The following is a 15,658-nucleotide window of genomic DNA, read 5'->3' on the forward strand; positions in this document are numbered from 1 at the left end:
AAGCACTCCAAGAAAAAATACTTTTAATAAGACCAAAAATGTGTTATCAAAACATACCATAACACTTTTTGATAAGACCGACTATGTTATCGTAGGTCAGGGTACTTTTCATAACACTTTATCATTGTTATACAGATGTGTTATTATACTGTCAACGATAACACACTTTCTGTGTTATTTTAATAAATAGATAAGTGTTTAATTATATTATTTATAGTCGATTATATAACACATTTTAATACTTCTAAATTTATGTTATACTACACTTTAGTATAACACATTTTTTGTATTATATAATGAAGTTTGGATAACAAAATTCTTTACTTATAAAAAGTGTTATTGTAAAAGATATTATAACACATTTTTCGTATTATTTTAATATTTAGATAAGTTTATATTCTCATTATATCTTCATTTATAGAAAATAATTTGCATAACATAATTTTATGCTTATAAACCAGTGTTATTGTAAAAGATACAATAACACATTTTTTGTATTATTCTAATATTTGGATAAGCTTGAATTATTAATATATAAACTTGTAAACTATAATTATTTTTTATTTCTTTAATTCAAATCTGCTTCATTTAATATACCTAAGACACCATTAACATTGTACAAATATATTTTTGAGTACCAATTATATGGTTCATAACACATATAACCAAATAATTGTGTCAGAATACATTCAAGATCATCTAAAAAATAATCCAAAAGTCTTGTGATATTCAACAATGCCTAATTAACATAAACAAAACATTCTAACAATAGTCAACAAAATAGTCTTAAACAATTGCATATTCAAAAATAGAGGTAGGAATTCATGATCATCCAAATGCCAGCACACCAAAGCCTTCCAAATCAGATTTTCTTTTGCACTTCACTTGTTGAATCTGGTAAATAAAACATAAAAGAAAAACTAATGAGGTCATGAAATATCATACCATTCATTTAAATTAGTCAATAATACTATCATAATCTTGGATTGCATATCGGTTAATGTTGAACAAGCATTTATACTAGTAAAAAAAATATCCAATCAAGAAAGAATCTACTATTTCTAACCAAAAAATTATTCACTGGTTTAAAAAGGCATGTCATGTCTAAAATGTTTGTGTGCACATATCATCAGAGAGAATAGAGAATGAATGAACTAAATTTTATCGAAATATATGCAAGTGTTGAATATTTGTGATTCAACACTTGTAATGAGCTAAAAATTAGAGTAAGACTAACAGACTCATAGCAAACCATATCAGATCTACCACTTAATAGATAAATTTTTTAGTAATAAAATCATTTATAGAATAATTTTGTAGTAATAAAGTCATTTATAGCTAATTTCTGCACTAAAGGTTCAATTTAATTGATGAAGAACAAAGAAACAATAGTCTTTACAACACAAAAGCTACAAAAAATCATGATCATAAAAATATTAAATTGCAATGCAATAAATCCAATATGTTAGTAATACTCCACAACTTAGACTCTTTTATCTAGGAAGAGAGCTAAGTGACACCTCCATATACAGGACCTAGAATCTTAATCAACAAGAAGGTGCAGATTGTTTTATAAAATAAACAGGGCTTATAATCAAAGACCAAATATATAAATTTCAAGCCATGCTAAGTAAAGCTAATTTCAGCAGCCATGCTAAGTAAATGTAAGACCATTTTGCCTCAAAACCTCAAAACAAGATCAAATCAGAGAACACAAACAAACAAAAAAAATCAAGAACAACACCATAAGAGGGCAATCTTTTTCAATCTACTATCAACAATCAAATATTACAAGGTCTTATACCAATTTTATATGCAGTTTATTCTAAATCATGGTAATACTATCTGCAGTCAAAATGAAAATTTGGAGTATCTACCAATTAAGTTTCTCATCCTTATCTTGAGCTTGGTTCTGGAGCTTCAGATAATGCAAGACAGGACTACTGTATTTGGAATCAAGTTTAGAACCATACTAGAATTTTGTTCACGTGATTGCATTATCAAAGAAAATTCCAAGAAAAGCACTAGCAAACATAAACCATCTCTATGGTCTTGTACAGGTGAGAACATGCATATGTTCATCTTATATACATTAAGAGAATCTTAAACCATCATAGAAAGATAATCATAGTTCAATATACTGACCTCCGATTTTCCAATCAAAAGAAAGTTGTTGAAAATCTCAGAAATGGTTTCTTGAACATCTCATTGGTTAAATATTGGGCCTCACCTTAAGCATCTACTGATGTTGCACCAAGTAGTTCTATCAAACCAAAATAAAAAAAATCAGAGAAATTTTCATATACATGAAAAACCAAAGAACAGAGAACCAAATGTCACTTGAGCTTGTGAAATTACAGTATCCATCTAAATATGTATGTGCCTTTTATACCTTAGGCAAATCTGAGTGAAAGTATACCTTAGACTTTTATTGAAGACTCAAATTCCTAAAATCAGCAAGCAAAACAATGAGTGAAAGTATATTTTAGTCTTTTATTGAAGACTCAAATTTCTAAAATCAACAAGCAAAACAATGATTTTATGTCTAAAAGCAACAACTCAATAGATCAAAATTTTCATATGATGATCCAAATATAATATAATGAAAGAAAAAAATGCTACAGTATACTTCTATGAAAAAGAAAAAGAAAGAAAAAAAACAAGCAACGTTTAACCAATGAACAAGTTTCTTCCTCTGTTTTCCTCTCGCTTTTTCTCCCCTTGCACTGATTTTTCACATAGATCAGTTCAGCTAGAAACTCAAGCAATACCAGGATATTCAATAAAGAGTCGAACATTCAATTTGAATTGAAAAAAATTCCTTTAACACAAAAAATATACAAATTTCTTATATATGACATTAAGTCATCTAAGCATAATAAGAACCATGAAATCATTATCACATATCAATCGGGTTATCAATTCATCAAAAAAATTAACTTTAAATGAGTAGAGTACGAAACTAGACATGCCCAAGCCTCTATAATCAGTCCTCCACATGCATACGATAATAGCTTAAACCAAACCACAAAAGGCAACATCAAACAAGAAGTTGTTTTCAAATCACTCCATGCATAAGAGCACTCTCCCATTTCCCTAGTGCTTCATGGTATTCTCCATTCTTTTAAAACATAAATTCATTATGCATAAAGAAATACAATATATATTAATATATATGTATTAATATATATGTATATGTATAAATATATATTAAAAACTAATAGAGACACCTTGTTCACAAGAATATCCTTTTACTTATCAAGGAAGACCTCTGTCTCCTCAACAGCTCTCAAAACCTCAAATAGCACCTTATGCTCTTGTGAGTTGGGTGCTACGTAGAACACATGACCAATCTAATTATCTAAACTTTTCTATCAAAGTACGCAAAATATAAACTAAAGCAAAGACCAAACCTAAAGGAGTTGTTAAATCAGATTGTACTGTCTTACAACAAAAATGAAACCAAAGAAATCATTCTAAAAAATCATTGCAAATTACTCTACAACATGCTTTCTATGAGAGCTTCTTTTAGTTTAATGTTTAAATTTAAAGCACCCTTGACAAGCCATGTAACGAAACACTCTTTTCTTGACAAATGAATTATTAATTATATATAATAGTGAAACCCACAAATGAATTCTTTGCACATTTTGTAAACAGAGTTAACAAATAGTTAGACTTCGTATGAACATTTGATACCTAACAAATAGTCAATAAATTTCAATAAGACAACTTACCTACTGTAAAATTCCTTCAAAGGAATAATGAGATTGAGCATTACGATATGCCCTACTAAAGCATACATGATTCCAAATCTCACAAACCACCAGAATTCATAGATGTAGACTTTGGTCTCCAGACCAATCATAACCAGCATAGAACACTAAGCAAGTGCCTCGATTATGACAGAAACTATCTATTGAAAGAGGACACAAGATGAAGTCAAAATTTAAGGGAACTGATTACGAGAGCTAAGTTAAACATGCTTGCATGGGCTAAAAAGCTCTCATTTAAATGTACTTTATGAGAGATCACATATGATTTCCCAAACATTGTATTTCATTAACTATTAATACAAAGTTGTTTCTTTTTAAAAAAAAGTACTCTTGCATGGACTATATACATGCCTTGTGCTAAATCTTGAACATTAAGTCGCACTTTTCAAAACAAAGAAATACATATATACATAAGAAACAAATAAACTAACACCTGAATCGCATGCTGGCCAATAATCAGATTGCTAAGAATGATAATATCGTGGCCATAGAAATAGCCTAGTGGTAATACATTAGTCCTCACAAGAGGAGGTCCCAAGTTCAAATCCACCCTCCCCAAGTAAAAAAAAAAAAAAAAAAGAATGATGATATCCAGTTCACTCACACAAAAAACAGAATAGAGACTTGATACCAACTCAAAGATAGCTTTTGTTACAAAGACAAAATACTTATAAAAACATAAGACAAGCCATCATCAAGAGAGGACCACGCAATAAAGTTTATGCAGCATGCTTTCAGCTCAAAAAAATACAAAGAAGAAGAACACTTTTGAACTATCCCTAAGTAAGAAGCCCACTAGAACCAAACATAAAGTTGATCCTAATTTTAAGTTTTCCATGAAGTCATTTATACTCATTATGGTAAAACTCCTTCCAGATCTCAACTTAAATCTCACATTTGGCCAGTACAACTCACACGCAAAACGTATTAGATACAGAATTCTTGTCTCATATACAGGACAAACAATCAAAAGTTTTAAGACAATAATGCCTCTTAGGTTTACATGTCACTACAATTTTACAAGTCTAAGAGAACAACAAACAACAACAATCAAAGAATTGAACAAAAACCAGTGCTGCAGTACAGATTTGCAGAGAAGTTCAAACATTACATGACAAAGAAATAAATAAAAATAAAAAATACCCAATGAATCACCTAAAAGAACATTATGTCCAACACAACCCTACAATAAAACATGAGCTTATGTGAAGTGTGAACTATGTCTAAAACAACATCCAAAAGATTACACTTTTTCCTCTCTTTTTTCAGGGGAAACCTGTTAAAGCTATGAAGCATCAATAAAATTCTAAAGCTGAAAGGTGAAAGTCCGAAAAGTTCATATGCAGAAAAAATATAGAGCATATCACAAAAACATACCTCAAAAGGTGCAAGACCAGGCAGCCCATCCAAATTCAGCACTGAAAATCCCATTATCAATCTGAACAGAGGCTTAGCAGCAAAATAAGTAGCCAAACATGCCAACGCAGAATTATAAAGATTGGACCTCAAACAGAACCGTTGAACTGTAACATCTTTCTTCATCCTCCATATTCAATAGAAGCGCAGGCCTAGAAGAACCAGATGAGAAACAGCCACCACTAAGGAGTTAACCCCACATGGTGTGTAAGCACCAAAGGCATTCTCAACTGCTTTAGTCCAAAATCCATTTTCCACAGGGCAACAATACCATACCAACGACCCAAAATCCATTTCTGGTTACTAGACTTCCCTTGGAAAAAAATACCACCGTCACTTGAAGCTCAAATCACCATATCCATACTGAACACTTCTTTATACTACTGTACGAAGGAAAATTTGACTTCTCCTACAGCTCCTGGATAATTCTAGGACTCCCACCTACTCCTGCAACAGAATCAACATTCAAGAAACAACAGCTCCATTATATCACCCAAAAGAAATTAAAAAATGAGGGAAAAAAATTATTTGTTCCATTGAAGTCAACTATGAAGAATACAAAAAATATATATATATAAATAATGGTTGAAAGAATAATCCAAAAAAAATTAATTGGCGAGAATGATAGAATGGATCAACTATACAAAATCTATTCAACGTCTACTTGTTACTAACTAAAGAAAAAATCAACACCATATAAAATATTAATCAAACTTACTTTGAAAAGATTAATATCAAATATAAAATAAGAGAACCCAGTAACTACAGATTCTTATCTCAAACTGAGAATCTGAACACAATGGTCACCGAAACAGAATTCCATTCCAAGGAGACTTATATTCTACATATATTCATAAAATTTATGAACAAATAATGGACTTGTTACCCAAGAAAAAATATTCAATGGTAAAATGAGACACTTGAAAGTTAAAAGGGCCAAAGTTAGAATGGTAGTGCATAAAAAAACAGGGGCAATGGAGACCCGAGTATATCCACAACAACAAAAAAGCCACAGCCAACTGCAGATCATAAAAAGTTCTGTAATGCTCTTTTTTAATGCAAAACGAATGTCTACAGTATACACTTTTAAAGTCTAGGTATGCAGTATACACCCTGCAAATGAATTATTTTCTAATCCATGAACAATTTTAAAAAGCTTAATGCAAGTTTGCCTGAGAACTAATGAGACAAGATAAGGGGAAAAAACTAAATAAATAAATTCAATACCTTCCAGGAGCTCACAAAGCTGGGGTCGGTGTCGATTTTTTTCTGGGTGCGATGGAGCTCTCGATGCAGGAGTTTTCTTGGAGACACACATGGCCTCGCATTAAGGGGAGGCACGCCTGGGCTTGTGGAATCTAGGCCCTGGCTTGGTGCACACTCGGGGCTCTACAGGGGAACGAGTGCAGAATCGCGCCTGGTGGTGGCTCGCGAATGGAAGTCGCACTGGTCAAAGGCACACAGAGGTGGGCTCGCACCTGGGGTCACTTGGTTCGGGAGTTGGGTTCACGAGTGCCTGAGATTTGGAGCTTGGCTTGGAGAAAAATGGTTAGGAGGATGGCGGTTAGGTGGTCGGAGCTGAGGATGATGGTGGCTACGGGAGTGGTGGCTAGGGCGAAGGGAATAGAAAGAGACGAGAAGGAGAATGGGAAAAAAGGTATCGGGGTAGGCTGTTTTTTTTTTTAATTTTATTTCTATTACTTTACCACTTTTTACATAGTATATATTACAATGCATTTTCAAAAGACTTATAATTATGTGGTGTGGAAAGTAGTTTATAATTATGTGTTGTGGAAAGTAGTTTTTGTTGTAGTGAAGTTTCTTAGAAATAAGAATATAAGAGAAATGGCCCATTATTTTTAATAATGGAATTTTCAAATTTATTAAGGATATTATGCTCAATTTAAAAAAAAAAGATATTAAGGATTTGAAATATATGGAAATTTTGATTAGTTTAGTTTATTTAGTTTCTTTTATTGGAGATAAATTTGAAGATATTTTAAGTTAGATATTTCAGATATTTATGGAAATATTTTAATTAGATATTTATGGAGATATTTTAGTTAGATATTTAAGATATTTATTGAGATATTCTAGGAGAGATAATTTTGAGTTTGAATTTAAATTTCCTAGAGAATTAGTCTATAAAGTATCAGAATTTTTTTAAATCAAGCTTAGAAAATCCATTAGAAGTACTATTCGGCAATTGAAGAGATATTGGAGAGTTTTGAAGAGTCAAAGAATCAATGCGTATTTTACAAATTTACGTTTATGATTATTAGAGGGATTAGTCATCATAGATAATTGATTTTGTTACTAGGAATTTCATGAATCCAAGGATCAAGTCATCCTAGCACAAGCAATGTGAGTTTTGATTTATTTCTATTTTAGGGAATAGGTATTAGAATTTTCGTTATATTGCAACATAGTAACGGTAAAATGATCACAACTTTTGACTCATAAGTCCAAATTAGGAGAACTTCTGTAAAGTCAGAAAGATAATTCAAAAATCAATAATTTCCACAGAAATAGTTTTAGTCTAATTCTTAATGTTTCTGGTTGAAAATTTGGTCCAAAGTTGCATCGTGCCTTGGTAACTTGTAGGGTAAATTAGTAATTTTAAATCAAGTTCCTGATTTCAAATTTTAACTAGATAGTGAATTTTTGGCAGGGTTTAGATTCCCTTTTGATAATAGTTATTATGATTGAATCTAAATCATTGTTATGTTTGCCATATGATCTTAAATTTTGCGATCTCTCACAGTGTTCGGACCTGAGGTAAGGAAGTTAAGCAGTTAGACTTATTGTAACGTCCTACTAATCAAAGACCATTATACTGTGTGTTTTTAAAATAGTGCTTAACTTGCTAAACGAGTAATTTGGTCTGAAACGTGTAATTAAAATTAACTAATGAATTGGGTATTAAAAATTTTGGTCAAACACTAATCATTTTCCATTATAAATTTAAGTCTATATATGGGATCCCAAAAGAGTTTATAAATTAAATACAACTTAAAAGAATTCAAAAGAGAGGTCGGCCTAAGCGGAAAAATTAGGGTTCAACCCAGTGGCGGTCGTGCAGGCTGCATATGTACACATCGCCCATGAAGCTTTCCAACTCATAGCTGGTCCAGCTTCCCTTTACCCTTACCTGCACCATATAGCACCAATGAGTCAAGGTTCAGCAAGAAAACTTAATTAAACAGATACAGATAATCAACATATCATTAATGGCATGCTAAACAATAATAACCATATTCACACAGTTATTTAACTCAATTACGTGACCATAAGTCACACAAGTGCAAACTGCACTTTGTTTATTCAAGAGGCTTCAGAGCCAGACATTCCACATTCCACATCCTTATCGCAACCGCGACTTATAAGCCGAGTTTTTCAATAAGATTTAATCAAGTATCAATTAAGACATAACATAGTCATTCACATTTAAACAGAAATTCGAAGGCATGATTATAGTAATGTTCAATAATTCGGATTGAACCCATAATCACAACCAGAATGCAGTTTTCTTACCTTAGGTCCTGTACAGAAGAACTAGTATGACCCTAAGCACGATCCTTCCCCGAGCATTGCGGTCAACGTAGTCACAACCGTAAACGGTACTCTCGTTAAGATCCAATTCCAAAAACAGAGCCCAAAACAAATTTTGTGCACTTGGGACCTCCAATTCCACCAAATGGGGTTGGGGAATTGTCCCCCGAGACCCCTTTGCCATAAAATGTAGAAATGGACCCGAGGCCCCAACCTGGTTCAGCGCCACGAGGCTGTTCATCTGGTGTTGCAGCGCCGCAGCGTGAACTCGGATTTTTCTTGGTTTTTCTATGACTTCCTCTTAGCCAAAACTTGCCAAAGCAGGTTCCCAACCCCTCAAACCCACTTTTCGATCTCAAAATAGTTTACCCAAGTGTTAGACAACATTAAAGCAAGATCAACACGCCCAAAAACACACCAAAACCCAAAATCAACAATTTGAGTTTCAAACTCCATCTTCTTGCCGAATTCGAAATTCAAAACATAAAATTAAGATTCCGAGTAGAACTAAGTGCCCAAAACATTTAATAACTTTTGTCCTATCCTCAAGATATTCAACCGAAATCAATACACCCACAATTTTTGAAAATCAACACCAAACTCAAAAAAAATCTTCAAGAACAATAGCCCCAGAGCCACTAAGAATTTACCTCAAGGATGGAGTCTGAATTCCCTGAAAGCTAAGGTTGATTAGCAGCTGATAATTCTCCACCTTAAAGCTCAACTCCTCAAACCTTCAATCTCCTTGCCACAATCTACCTAATTAATCTAGAAGATAGTTCCAAAGAGAGAGATAAAGTAACTTAGTGTATAAGTAATGGCCCAAAAACGTGGCTGATAATGCCTCAGTAAAAATTTCCTACCATTTGGTCAAATGACCAATTTTCCCTCACCTCCTCTTAACTCTCAAAAGTATTCCAAGGTTATGATAGTCATTTTACCCTAATTTCCCATTAACCTCAAATTACACAATAAATTCTCAATTAAATTCAACAAACCCAAATACTCACCAAATAAATTTCCATTTACTAATAAACCTCAGCAGTTTACCAAAATACCTCTAAGCTCAACCTGAGCTGGGTATTTATCGCTATTGTGACTTTTCTGCTAAATTGCTCACATGGATTGTCTTGTATCGAGTATGAAAAATATATTCACATAATAATGTGGTCTCAATCACACAGCATAAAAAATCACAGTTATACCCTCAATGGGTCAATATTACAAAAAGATCATTTCTAACAAAAATGGGCCCACAAATACATTTAATACACATAAACATGCATGAGTAGTCATATCATAATTCACATAATCACATATATAATCACAAAAGATCATAATTACACATAAGAATCCAATTATGTAATCCTGGCACACTAATCAAGCCACTAAGCTTTATTAGCAAATTTGAGACATTACACTTATTATAGTATTGTAAATCAAACTTTTAGGTATGAGTTGGGATTTTTGTTAGAAATGGAGGCAATTTCTTCCTACGTTATTTAAGGAAGTATCTACCTATGGTAAGTTTATAGGTAGTGTCTGCCTATGTTATATAAAGGAGTGTCTGCCTGTGTAGTTTAAAGGTAGTGTCTGCGTAGGTCATTTAAGGCAATGCTTGTTTATAAAATTATCTCAACCCCGGTAACTTGTTGTATTGTTTTTAAAATTGATTATTTCTACTTTATTAAAGATCATATAAGTTTAGTAGTGTTATATGTAAACTTATCTTGATAAGTGTTATACTAACTTAATAGGTGTTATGGTAAATTGATATGTTTTATAGTATCTTGATAAGTATAATGCAATGATCGGATGTTGTGAATATTAATTGTTACAAGTTTTGTTATGATATATATATATATGTGTGGGATTGTTTGATAGCACTTCCTTTCTACTAGACTTTTGTTGTCCATTCATTTCTTTAATTTATTTGTAGTTGAAAGTAATGACTTGTTATGGACGTGTTAAGCTGAGACCTGATCGAGAAGGTGTGTGTTTTTTGTGAAGGTCATATAACCGATGGGGAGATCTTAGGCACACAAGAATGCTTTTATTTTAAGTTTTTGTATTAATCTTACCTAAGTCTTTTTCTATTTAAAAATGTTTTGTTTTAAACTTGAAATTCCAACACTTTATATTTTTAAAGCCTAATAAAGTTTCCTAGTAGTTTCTTTTGATATGATATGTATCAAAATCTTTAAATATTAGTTTATGAAAAGTTGGGGCAATACATTGGTATCAAAGCCACACTTATATCAGTATTGAATATTCTCACAAGACACACATAAACCCTGGAAATGGATTCAACTTATCGCACTGTAAGTTCTAGTTTTATTTGATGTTAGTTGTTCTTATGTTTTTTTCTTTGCCACTTCTTGTATACACAGAACTAGATGAACAAATAATTGGATGACGATCTAGATGAAGTGATTATATCAATGGAGTACACGAGATAATTCGATAAATATAATAATATAATTACTAAGAGGGAAATTCCATATTTATAATGGAGACATAATAGAGTTAAGAAATAAGATTATTTAATTAATTATTTAGATTATTAGAGCTTAGAATTATAGGTCCATGGTCCCTGACACTACTACAAAAACACCCTTTTAGGACACTCACCTAGATGCGAGTCCTTAAAGAATTTCTTTTAGGGCTCGCGGGGCGAGTCCTAAAAACTAAATGTGTCCTAAAAGTTTGAGTTTTTTTTTAAACAAACACTTCCTGAGCTTTTTTGGACTCGTATTGCGAGTCCTAAAAACATATATGTGTCCTAAAAGTTTGAATTTTAAAAAATTTCAAATTCCCTACAATTTTTTAACTAAAATTTTATTATTTATTAAATCACAAAGAAAAATATAAAACAACAGTTCATTCTCTCTCTCTCTCTCTCCTTGTTCTCTTCCCCCATTTCTCTCTCTATCTTTCTCTCTCACGAACTCCACAACCATGCAACGGACGGCGGCGCACGAGCCACCCCCCTCCTACACGCGCTGGCGCAAGGTCGGGGACCTTCGACCCCCGCGAGCCCAGCCCCTCACGCGCCACCCTCCGCCGCCTAAAATCGTTCGAAGTCGCAGTGGTGCTATTTTTCCAAAACTCTTCCGAGTGTTTTCCGACGGCCTCGAGCCACTTCGACCTAAATGAACACCACCAGTGGGGTGGCGGCGCCACCGTTAATGTCGGAGCTCCAGCGGGAGCTTTGGCTATAAATTAATTTTTTAAAAATTAAAAACAAGAATTTTTAGGACTCGCGTTGCAAGTCCTAAAAACATTCTTAAAAATCTCAGTTTTTAAGGCTCTCAAATAGAGGACTCGCGCCCCGCGAGTCCTAAAAAGCATTTTTTGTGGTAGTGCGAGTCACCTCTATACTACACAGTCCAAGGTGTGAATATTTGTGACAGATAGAAAGGAAATATCGAAACTTATAAAGCTCAATTAGTGGCAAAGGGTTATACCCAAAGAGAAAGTGTGGAATATGAGGAAACATTTAGTCTGGTAGCCATGCTCAAATCCTTTCGCATCCTCCAGTTCATAGCAGTTGGTCTCGACTATGAGATCTGGCAAATGTACATTAAGAGAGATTCTCTTAATGGGAAGCTTGACGAAGTAATTTATATCGATCAAAAAGATGGATTTAAAGTAGCTGGACAATAGGGAAAATTTTGTAAGTTGAATAGGTCCATTTATGGACTTAAGCAAGCTTCTCATTCCTAGAATCTTAGATTTGATGAAATAATCAAAACCTATGGCTTTGAACAAAATATTGATGAGTCTTGTGTTTACCAAATGAAGGAAAATAAAATAGTGGTATTCCCGGTTCTTTATGTAGATGATATCTTATTCATTAGAAACAATGTTAAGAAATTGTCAGATGTGAAGAATTGTTTGAACACTCAATTCCAGATGAAGGATTTGGGTGAAGCAAGTTATGTTCTAGGTATCTAGATCATTAGGGATAGAAAGAAAAAATTCTGAACTCTATCTCAAGCAGCTTACATAGATAAAGTGTTTGAAGGTTTCTCAATAATAAATTCCGAGAAAGGACGTCTACCGTCCCGCCATGGCATTCATCTTTCAAAGAAGCAGTCTCCCCAGACTCTTCAAGAGGAAGATACAATGAGAAAAGATCCTATATTGTGTACTAGAACAAATATCTGCTATGCAGTGGGAGTAGTAAGCAGATACTAGTCAAACCCAGGACTGGAACATTGGATAGCACTTAGGCATATCTTGAAGAATTTAAGGCGGACTATGGATTACATGTTAGCCTAGAAGGGTGGTGTTCTGAAGCCTATAGGCTACCCTGGTTCAGATTTTCAGACTGATGTCGATGACAGGAAGTCTGCTTCTGGAATGGTGTTTATACTTGGGGGTGGAGCTGTGATATAGAGAAGCATAAAGCAGTGTGCAATATCAGATTCCACCATGGAGGCCGAGTAGATAGTTGTGTCTAAATCCACTAAGAAAATAGTCTTGCTAAATAAATTCTATTCAGATCTTGGTGTTTTTCCAAAAATAGATAAATTACGTGTATTGTTTTGTGACAAAACAGGAGTGATTGCCAACTCGAAAGAACCTCGAAGTCAGAAAAGGAGTAAGCATATAGAAAGGAAGTATCACATTATTCGAGACTATGTGGCTAGAGGAGATGTGAAGGTTATGAAGATTGCATCTGAAGAAAATCTTGCAGATCCATTTACAAAGACACTACCAGAAGCTACATTTGATAAGCATATCAGAGAAATGGGATTAGTAGAATTAAGGCATTAGTTTCAATTGGTGCAAGTAGGAGTTTGTAAGGTTTTATACCCTAATTAAAACCCAATTTCTTTGTAATCTCATTTTATTATCAATAAAAGAATAGAAATCAATTTTTGACTTGGTTAATCACTTTGTTCACATGTTTTATTTTCTTGATTATTTGTTTAATATAAACTTCTATTAAATCTCGAGCATATAACTAATCATATTTATAGTGACATAATCACAGTCGAATATAAATATGATTATATGTTCAAAATAAGTTAGTCCTAAGATTAGTCAGTGCATAGGATTTACACTGACTTGCCAATATACGATATGATCTACTTACACATTGTAGTGTTATGTTCTTTCCAGAACATTAGCAAACTAAATAAGATCGGATGTATTTGCTACATCGGACTGTACTGATATTGACAGTAGATTGGATAAGCAAATATACAGTTATTATCTATTCTAGTCATATCACATATTTGACCATAGGTCAATTTAATCTCAATTTTGAGTGGTTAGTATTCTAACTGATTGTATTATTTGATAAGATCAAATAATACAATCAGTTATCCTCAATGGTACATTGGATAAGATCATCTAGATATCCTCAATTAATTGATTTAATTATCAATTATAATTATCAAAGTTCACCAGGTCAATTTAGGATAGTTTCACAGAGTTATGTAATTTAGAGAAGAAAAGAGAAATTATGGAAAATTTATTAATTAAGATAAATTGGTGTCTAAATTAATTAATAAGTTTAAATCAAGGATCAAATTATAAATAATTAATTTGATAAGGATTTAAATAATTAAATCAATAGAAAATAATACAGGTCTTGATTTTAAGTCCAATGGGATTATAATTAAATGGGAAATTTCACGGGCCTAAAGCCCATGTGAATTTCGACCTTGGGCTGATAATTGGCTATTATTTTATTGATTTTTTAATTAAAACAAATGACCTAATTGAGTCTATAAAAATAATGCTAAGTGAGAGTTGAAGTCATATTTTTGAATCACATGTTTTGAGAAGATCTGAAGATCTAGTCTTGATGCTCTAGGTTCTAAATTCTCTCTATAGCGTAAGTCCTTTTCTAAACCTCAATATTCTTTTCTCTTCTTCTCTTTGTATCTAACTCCTGTGTTGAGAATTTTCCACTCTAGTCTAGGTGATTCTAAGGATACTTTGGAAGGATGTGAAAAAAATTGAAGAACGGTTCAGTTTCTTGGTGATACCCTGTGACAGAAAGGATACAAGGGTTAGAAAAACTAAAGGAATGACTCAATCATTCTGTTGCACAATAATGTATGTGTTCTTATCATTATCTATGTATGAATTCAATATTAGAAACATGTTCTAGGTTTTCTTATATTAATTTGAATAATATAAGATCTACATGAAAATAAACAAGATCCTGAATAAGTTTCCCAACAGTAGAACCTCTGGTTAACAATGATGTGTGCAGCTCGAGTTGGACTTGACAATACGACATTCAGGTTATTACCAGGTCGCCTCTTAGGATAACGATCCAGTTCGAGACATATAGTGGCCAAATCCCTGTTTGCGCGCTCTGAAGTTAATACTAACTAAGCTTCGGATAATCTTTGATCACCAGCTCGATGAAGATAGTCAGCTCGTGGGAACATGGTCAGAATGCATACTGAAGGACCCCGAGAGACTTGGATGTTCATTGTACACTCATTAATGCCCAGGATGTCTTGCGCATTTATCATTTATTATGTAAGATAGTAGGAGGATATTCATTTATGCAATCGTATCCCAATGTAAATGGGAATAATCTGTATTAAATGTATACTATATTTGTAACGTCCTGAATTCACTATGGTTCCTGAAGGGCATAACAAGATTTATAGGTGGAATAAATGGAACACGTGTGTGATTATATGATATAAATGGTTTATATGGTGATATGAATATATATGCATGTTTATGAGTATTAAATATGCATGTGGGCTCGTTCTTGTCAAGGGGCGCATATTTGTAATTTTTGACCCATTGATGGTAAATTTGAATTATGTATGTATTGTGAGTGAGACCCCAGTGTTATGGCGTTATATTTGAGATGTGTGGTGACGATCATAGTGAGTGGATTAGCAAAATAGTCACCATGATCAAATACTCGG

At 33.0% G+C, this 15,658-nt stretch overlaps 1 long non-coding RNA gene across 1 annotated transcript; it reads right to left on the bottom strand.

Moving 5' to 3' along the window:
* Positions 1-574: 574 nt before the first annotated feature.
* On the bottom strand, positions 575-7,001 carry LOC133804146 (uncharacterized). The gene is made up of 4 exons (XR_009878326.1): positions 6,420-7,001; positions 5,154-5,639; positions 2,146-2,263; positions 575-894 (listed from the first exon to the last, which is right to left on the bottom strand). It is a non-coding gene; the product is annotated as an uncharacterized LOC133804146 (long non-coding RNA).
* Between the last annotated feature and the right edge of the window lie 8,657 nt (positions 7,002-15,658).

This window comes from Humulus lupulus, chromosome X, assembly GCF_963169125.1.
Source record: "Humulus lupulus chromosome X, drHumLupu1.1, whole genome shotgun sequence".
NCBI classification, from domain to species: domain Eukaryota; kingdom Viridiplantae; phylum Streptophyta; class Magnoliopsida; order Rosales; family Cannabaceae; genus Humulus; species Humulus lupulus.